The sequence below is a fragment of the Cebus imitator genome, unplaced genomic scaffold (assembly GCF_001604975.1).
Source record: "Cebus imitator isolate Cc_AM_T3 unplaced genomic scaffold, Cebus_imitator-1.0 Scaffold323, whole genome shotgun sequence".
In the NCBI taxonomy this organism is placed as follows: Eukaryota; Metazoa; Chordata; class Mammalia; order Primates; family Cebidae; genus Cebus; species Cebus imitator.
The window spans coordinates 2,395,185-2,403,703 of NW_016107638.1; the positions used below are offsets into that span (position 1 = coordinate 2,395,185).

The 8,519-nt window shown below is 50.9% G+C and overlaps 1 protein-coding gene across 1 annotated transcript in view; it reads right to left on the reverse strand.

Annotated features, from left to right (window-relative positions):
- The window catches only part of GLT1D1 (glycosyltransferase 1 domain containing 1), a 124,751-nt gene that overhangs the window by 2,320 nt on the left and 113,912 nt on the right, over positions 1–8,519 (reverse strand). The window lies entirely within an intron of this gene.

Consider the following 8,519-nt stretch of genomic DNA (forward strand, 5'->3'; position numbering starts at 1 on the left):
GAGATCAGCAATCCCAGCTCTATTCCCAGAGACGCTCAGATCCACCATTTCTTCCCTCTCACGAGCCAAGCCTGAGATGTGAACCTAGGCCTTACCCCAGGGTCTGCGCCCACAGCCCCACATGATATCACCCGGCCCCACTAGCTTTCATTTGTGTTGGTTCTGTCATCTTCCCTGGGTGCACAGCCAAGCCTGTCTTCACAATATGATGCTGTCTGGGGCACTGGAAAGCACTAGTGCTTCAGAGTCGGAGCTGGGTTCAAATTCTTCTGAACCACCTAACTCAGCTGTGTGGCCTGGGGCACGCTAGTGAGCCTCTCGGAGCCCATTTCCCATCTGCAAAGGAGTGATGGCCACTTAGTCGGTAAAGCCAGCCAGCCCTGCCCCAGGTCCCAGGGGCTCCTGGCACGAAGGTGGGGAGGGGTTTAACAGCCCTTTGCCTCGCTGGCCTTGCCTTCTGCAGCTCAGCTTCCGGCTGTGTTTCTGGTTATGCTCATTACTGATGAAGGCCCGCAGACCCTTGGCCCGGTAATGACAGAATGCTCCTGGTGACCTGGTTTAAATAGCAAAGCCCTTCAGGACTGGAAAAAAGACTGGAAGTATTTTGCCTGCTAAAGGTATTGAGGGAAAGGAGGGGCCAGTCATTATTCTTTACGCTTGCCGGTAAGTCCACAGCACAGCTCCCGGTCCAGGAGGCGTGGGCTTACATTCACCCCCTACCCTTCATGTGCCTGGTGGGGGGTAAATTTCCTACCCTCCCGTGCCTCGGTTCCTCAACTGTCAGTCAGGGGTAATCACATACCTCCTTCCTAGGGTGTTGACGGAACAGCAGAGGGGTCACCGCGAAGAAAGAATTCCGAGGAAAGCCCGGTACGTACCTAGCTAGCACCGCCACGGTGACTCCCCAACAGCCCACGTAAATTCCAAGAAGGGAGCAACGCCTAAGATTAATATACAAGGCTTTTGCTTTTTAAAAGGAACATAAACATATTCGCAAAATTATTGTTAATTAAATGCTGAGTGCCTTTTATAGCTAGCAATATAAATAGTAATATTTATGGTACAGTAGAATTATATTTTTATAGATTATGTTTACACTTTGTAGTAAATTGGTGGCTGTTTTATAATAAAAATATAACATATTTATTCCTGTTTCAGAGCAGAACAACGTTCTTATTAAAATTATTTGAGATGCTTATAGCTGGGTATATTATTTTATGATGCTGGTCATAGCTTTGATTTATCTGATGCGGAGACTTTGGTGGAAACCCAACCCCCACCCTGCTCTGCTTATTATTTCTACAGAATTCATGGCCCCTTTACAACAAAACCCTGAAGGACAGAGTTTCTAGGAATAGGTTGTGATAAAACACACTTTTCTTTTCTCTCTGCATGGAAGAGTGAAAAAAAACATAAGCTTAAATAAAGCAAGAGGTGGGTGACAAGCAAGAACATCTTGGCTGCTCGCTTGATAAAGCCCTGGGTGAGTGGCAGAAAGAAAGGAAAGGAAAATCATCAGAAAAAATCTCTCCTAAATCGTTAAGTCACTCCCTGAGACTCTGGGATTCTTTTCTTCTGGACTAAAAGGCTCCTCTGTGTCTGTTTCGGTAATCTGCTGGACACACGCCTGTGGACATGACAAATGCATGTGGACACAGACTCTGTCATTTGCTTACCAGGCCAGATGGTTTACAAAGGCGGCCACACCCTCTATCCCCTCGCACATGTCTCTGCAATATGACACTGCCACTCTCCCCACTGAGCGGGTGTGGTCTATTCCCCACAACGCCCCAGTGAATCTGACTTGGATGAGTAATTTTTTTTTTTTGAGATAGAGTTTTATTCTGTCGCCAGGCACCAGGTTGGAGCACAGTGGCACAATTTCGGCTCACTGCAACCTCCACCTCCTGGGTTCAAGCAATTCTTCTGCCTCAGACTCCTGAGTAGCTGGGACTACAGGCGCACCACACCCAGCTAATTTCTGTATTTTTAGTAGAGACGGGGTTTCACCATGTTTGTCAGGATGGTCTCGATCTCTTGACCTCGTGATCTGCCCGCCTCGGCTTTTGACTGGCAGAATACATAAGAAGTGATGCAGTCGCCTTCCACGCAAAGCTTCAAAAGCTCTTATGCTTCTGAAGTTTCCAGGACCCCGGGCCCTGTTGTAGCCCTGGAGACCACCATGTAAAGCAGTGCCTGGGCTAGCTTCCTGGGCGAAGAGAGGCCGTGTGAACACAGGCACTGAGCAATGGCCAGCACCATGAGTGATGCCGTCTCAGGCCACCCAGCCACGGGTCAGCTGCCAGAGGACCATCACTGGACAAGTGGTCCCAGGCCCAGCAGAAGCACCGCCCCAGGAGCCCAGCTCAAACTGCGAACAGATAAAATGGTGGTAGTTGTCCCGACTTTTGGGATTCTTAGTTACACAGCCATGTACACCTGACACTCTCGCCAGGCATTCAGCTCCCCCTCTTCATCAAGAGAGCTGTGAATTTTTGAAACTCTACCCCTTCGCAACGTGATCTGGGAAGAAGACCCTGTCTCCACTTCCAAAAGTTGGTCCTGATTTGTCCTAGCCAATTGTGGTGTGACTGACACACCCTGGGCTGCCTCCAGGCACCCTGCCCGTGACATGAGTGTGGGTGGACTAGCCTGCAACTAACAGAATATGGCAAAGGACCGGGAATGGCTCCCTCGACAGCATGATTTACAGGGGCCTTCATCGCAGCAGAGCGGAGCAGGGGAGACTCCATAATGGAGTCCCACTCTGTCACTCAGGCTGGAGTGCAGTGGCACAATCTTGGCTCACTGCAACCTTTGTCTCCCGAGTTCAAGTGATTCTCCTGACTCAGCGTCCTAAGTAGCTGCGATTGCAGGCGTCCACCACCACGCCCCGCTAATTTTTGTATTTTTAGTAGAGACAGGGTTTCACCATGTTGGTCAGGCTGGTTTTGAACTCCTGACCTCATGATCTGCCCACTTCAGCCTCCCAAAGTGCTGGGATTACAGGTATAAGCCACTGCACCTGGCCTTTTAAAACTTTTTAGTGATGGGGTCTCGCTCTGTCACCCAGACTGGAGTGCAGTGGTACGATCACAGCTCACTGCAGCCTCAACCTCCTGGGCAAAAGAGATCCTCCTGCCTCAGCCTCCCGAGAAGCTGGGAATGCAGGTACATGCCACTGCATCTGGCTAATTTTCTTATTTTTTCTAGAGACAGGGTTTCACTATGTTGCCCAGGCTGTTAAGTGCATTTTCAACTTCCAGTGGGTTTATTGAGATGTAACCCCATCACATATCCAGGGGTACCTGTCCTGGCAGCTTCTAAGGGCTGAGGAGGGTGGCCCCTGGCCAACAACCAGTGAGACAGCAATGGCCTTAGTCCCACGGCCACAAGATACTGAGCCACCAACTGTGCTCTAGATAAGAATGTGGCCCAGCCACCCGGATGGAGTGCAGCCTGGTGAGATGTGAGGGCCCAAGCCGAGGACCCATCTGGCTGTGCCCAGAGCCTAGACCCACAGACACTGTGAGATGGCACACGGGTGTGTCTTCAGGCTGCTGAGTTTGTGGTGATTTGTTACACACAATAGAGAACCAACACTGTTAACCTCTTCTCCCCGCCAGGGCTTGATCCAAGTCTGGCCACTGAGATGGTCAGAGGCATTTGAACCACAGCAGCTCCCTCTTGAACAGGAGCTGGGTAAAATGAGGCTGAGACCTGCTGGGCTGCAATCCCAGGAGGTAAAGCTTTCTAAGTCACAGGATGAGACAGGTCGGCACAAGACACAGGTCATGAAGATGTTGCTGATAAAAGGATGCAGTAAAGAAGCCACTAACGCCCACCAAAACCACGATGGCGACAAGAGTGACCTCTGGTGGTCCTCACTGCCACGCTCCCGCCAGCACCATGACAGTTTGCGAATGCCATGGCAGTATCAGGAAGTTACCCTCTATGATCTAAACAGAGGAGGTGTGAATAATCCACCCCTTGTTTAGTATATCACCAAGAAATAACCATAAAAATGGGCAACCAGCTGCACTCGGGGCTGCTCTGTCTACGGAGCAGCCGTTCTTTTACTCCGTCACTTTCTTAATAACCTTGCTTACACTTTACAGACTCGCCCTGAGTTTTCTTGTGCGAGATCCAAGAACCCTCTCTTGGGGTCTGGATTGGGACCCCTCTCCTGTAACAAGATGGGAGGGAGAGTCAGTCCGTGTCTTCTGAAAAAGTTGGTTTCCTCCTTCTAAGAAGAGAACACGGGAAGCAGCTGCTCCCTCCAGCCTCTGAGGCCACCGAGGTCCCATGGGGAGCCCTGACCCAGTGCAGGGATTCCCCCCACCTCAGGACGATGCCATCTACAGGAAAGGCAGGGCCGGGCACTCACACGGAGAAGGGAAGTTGTGCCAGGCCTGACATGCCACGCCAGACATCAGCCGTGACACCTGACACCTCATCAAATGCACCAGAGAGCTACACAGCAGGAGGTGTACCCCTGAGTGTCCCTGAGACGCGTCCCTCCAGACCAGGCACTACAGGTTCAACTCCGGTTTCCGTCAGGGGCTGCAGGAATGCTGACTGGCTGACAGCCACGCACGCTCTGTACCCCTGGAGGAAGGGCTGCCACTCAGGATCTTACGCTCTGCCATACCGTGATCTACTCTTGAAAACAATTTATGAAAATAACTCACAGGCCAGGCACAGAGGCCCACGCCTGTAAACCCAGCACTTTGGGAGGCCGAGGAGGGCAGATCACCTTAGGTCAGTAGTTCGAGATCAGCCTGGCCGACATGGTTAAACCCTGTGTCTTACTAAAAATACAAAAAAATTAGCTGGTCGTGGTGGCGGATGCCTGTCATCCCAGCTACTTGGGAAGCTGAGACAGGAGAATCTCTTGAACCTGGGGCCAGGAGGTTGCAGTGAGCTGAGATTGCGCCCTTCATTGCAGTCCAGCTGGGCAAAAACAGCTAAACTCTGTCTCAAAACAAAAGAGAAAAGGAGAGGGAAAGGGAAAAGGAACTCATGAGGCCTTACAGAGAACAGACGCTAAAAACTCAAAGCCAAGCCAAGTACAGAAATTCCATCTCTCAAGAGAGTGCAGAAGCCAGCCTCGCCTCGGTTCCCGATCAGCGGTGGGAAAGCAGGCGCCTTCGGGGCCCAGCAGGTGAAGTGGGAGCTGCGCACCTGCCACAGGGTAAATACAGGCCTGTGAAGGTTGCCGCATTTCTTTTTCCTTTTTCCAAGAGAGGTCTAAATTCTGGATAATTATGCAAAAGTGTTCCACGTTAAATAGCAACCAGTAATTCAATATTTTAAGAATACAGCAAACTCAACAAAACACGTGCAGACCAGGTCTAGGTCAAGGGCAACGGGTGTACCAGCGCTGGCTCAGGTAACGCACTTGTGATATTATAAAAGTCATGCAAACAAGCAGGGTTTGGTGTTCATAGAGTCATTACTTAACTAGTAGATGGCCGTCCTCAGAGCTTCTTCCTGTCTGAGCAGTCTGGAGCTGCTGGTGGAACATTTCTCATTGAATCCTTTTGACTCGCTCCATCTCCCTTAGGTTTCACCAAGACCCAGAGGAAGAGAAGTGGTGTCCGTTTTGTCTTTTTACTTTTTTGAGAGGGAGTCTCTCTCTGTCGCCCAGGCTGGAGTACAGTGACGCAATCTCACCTCACCGCAACCTCTGCCTCTGGGGTTCAAGTGATTCTCCTGCCTCAGCCTCACAGGTAGCTGGGATAACAGGCTTGCGCCCCACACCCAACTAATTTTTGTACTTTTAGTAGAGACAGGGTTATCCCATGTTGGCCAGGCTGGTCTTGAACTCCTGGCCTCAAGTGATCTGCCTGGTTTGGCCTCCCCAAGTGCTGGGATTACAGGTGTGAGCCACTGAGCCCGGCCAGTACCTGTTTTATAAAATGAATATTAGAACCCCATCACAATCCTTCTCATGATGATGTTACCTCAAAGCCACAGAACGAAAGGGAAAAGAACCCCTCCAGGAGAAGAAAAGCCTTGAGCAGGGCATATGCTGGGGCTCGCAGATTTAAAATGTTACGGTTTTAAGGAGCGTTACATTCTGACAACCTTCAGCAAGTGATATATACTTATTTTTCCAAGATAAGCAATAGTCACTCATAGGAAAACTCTGAATCTCAGGCTTGGTGTGTTTTAAACAGCCCCAAAGCTGCTCTCCCGCTGCTTCAAATGCGACAGCTTCTTGATAGGAGACATTGACGAGGAAGTTTCTCAAAACTGGCACGGGCTGCCGTCGCTGAAGACAGCGGGTTTTCCTTGGGCCTTTCTGGTTGGAACCTTTGCGTTAATTAAGCCTTCGTTGGAGGTTTTGCTTCTCAAACCTGGCTGTAAGAATCTCTAGGGGAGCTTGTAAAACACACACGCCCCACACACGGGCCCGCAACCCCCAAGATGCTGACTGGGTGGGTGGAGGGTGGGGTCCAGGAATGTGCGTTATCCAATGTGTTACTTCAACCGTTCTTTAGGAAAGAGACAGCCAGCCTCTGGCCAAGAGCCTCCAGCAGAGGTCAGGATCCAGCCAGAAATTAACAGCAGCAGCCAACATGCGTCCATTGCTCCACCACATACACAGAATGAGGTTTCTGAATTCAGGACCTGACTGATTTTAATAATTCGGCTGCTACAACCTTTTTTTTTTTTTTTTTTTTTTTTTTGAGATGGAGTCTCGCTCTGTTGCCCAGGTTGGAGTGCAGTGGTGCGATCTCAGCTCACTGCAATGTCCGCCTCCCAGGTTCAAGCAATTCTTCTGCCTCAGCCTCCTGAGTAGCTGGGACTATAGACACACACTACCACACCTGGCTAACTTTTGTATTTTTCGTAGAGATGGGGTTTCACCATGTTGGTCAGGCTGGTCTCGAACTCCTGACCTCATGATCCACCCACCTCAGCCTCCCAAAGTGCTGGGATTACAGGTGTGAGCCACCGTGCCCAGCCAAGCTTTTATTATATATCTTCTCCAGTGAGGCCTCAGGCTGTGCTTGCTGACAACACATCAGTGTTTCTTATCAAAATGTTTCAATAGTCCCATGACGCAGGACAAAGCCCCAGGTAACTTCACATCAGTTCAGATAGGAGTTTTGGCACCGAACTCACTGCAAAGAGTGGTCCTATGGGTGGTGAGACAGCAAAGCGCCTCTCTCCCTTCTGGCATTTGCACACCAGAGGCTGACTGTGCTGGTCAGAGGAGAGCTGTTATTTGAGGAGGGAAACAGTGCAAGACCTGGGTAACTAACAGCAGGGTCACTGACCACCGGACGACCCATGCTTCATTCCTGCCCTTCCCGGGGCTCCATGGCTCCTGAAACGCATGATGCAGGGTTAGTGTGGCTCGAAGGCTTTGCCGTGGCTGAGGCAGGATGGAGCAAGAGCCTTTGCCCTCTGTAAGCTGGGTGGGTCCATGGACATCCGTGTGAACGAGGACTCCGCCATCAGCCAGGCACCTGCTGGGAAAACTGCACAGAGCTGGCAGGTGAGCCCCGACTGTTTTTCAAGTGCTGTTTGGATTTTGGAATTGCAGAAAAGGAACTAGGAATCTGGACTATTCCTAGTTCACACACACAGATCAAGAGATGGGAGCCCAGGTCACCCAGGAACCCACCTGAGGTTAAGACATCACTGAGTGGCAGAAAAGGCATCTGGACCCAGACTGTCCCCTCCGAGCACCGCTGCTGCATGAGTGTGGAGCACAGATCACCAAGCCTTTTCCTCCCCTCAGCCCCCCACCCACAGGGGAAAGCTGGGAGCCACCGATGAAGCCAGAAACAACCACAGGAATATTTTCTGTGCTTCTCATTTGCTCACTTCCCAGATGACGAGCCGAGCAGAACCCCAGCCATTTCTATACACACCCGGCTGGCTGAAAGGTGCTTCTGCTGCTCTGGTGTGTTCTGGGGGTGGGTGTGGAGGAGGTGGGCATCTTGAAGGAAAGGGGAGAGGCAGGGAAGGGAGGAAAGAGGGGGCTTGGGAGACTTTCCTCTGTGCTCCTGAGATGGCTTGGCAGGGTTAGAGCAGGAGGAAGTTGGAGGGAAGGAGCAGCCCATAAAAATGTGGAAGTAAACCTGCCATTAATTCTGGTTATGCCCGGGGGAAAGGAATGAAAGCCAAGCAGGCCAGGCGCGGTGGCTCACGCCTGTAATGCGTACACTTTGGGAGGCTGAGGTGGGTGGATCACTTGAGGTCAGGAGTTCAAGACCAGCCTGGCCAACATGGCGAAACCCCATCTCTACTAAAAATACAAGAAGAAAATTAGCCGCATGTGGTGGTGCATGCCTGTAATCCCAGCTACTCAGGAGCCTGAGGCAGGAGAATCTCTTGAACCCAGGAGGCAGAGGTTACAGTGAGCCAAGATCACACCATTGCACCCCAGGCTGGGTGACAGAGTGAGACTCTGTGAGGAAGAAAGAAAGACAAGACAGTAAAGGAAAGAAAGAAGGAAAGAAAAGAAAAAGAAGGAAAGATGGAAGGAAAGATGGGAGTGC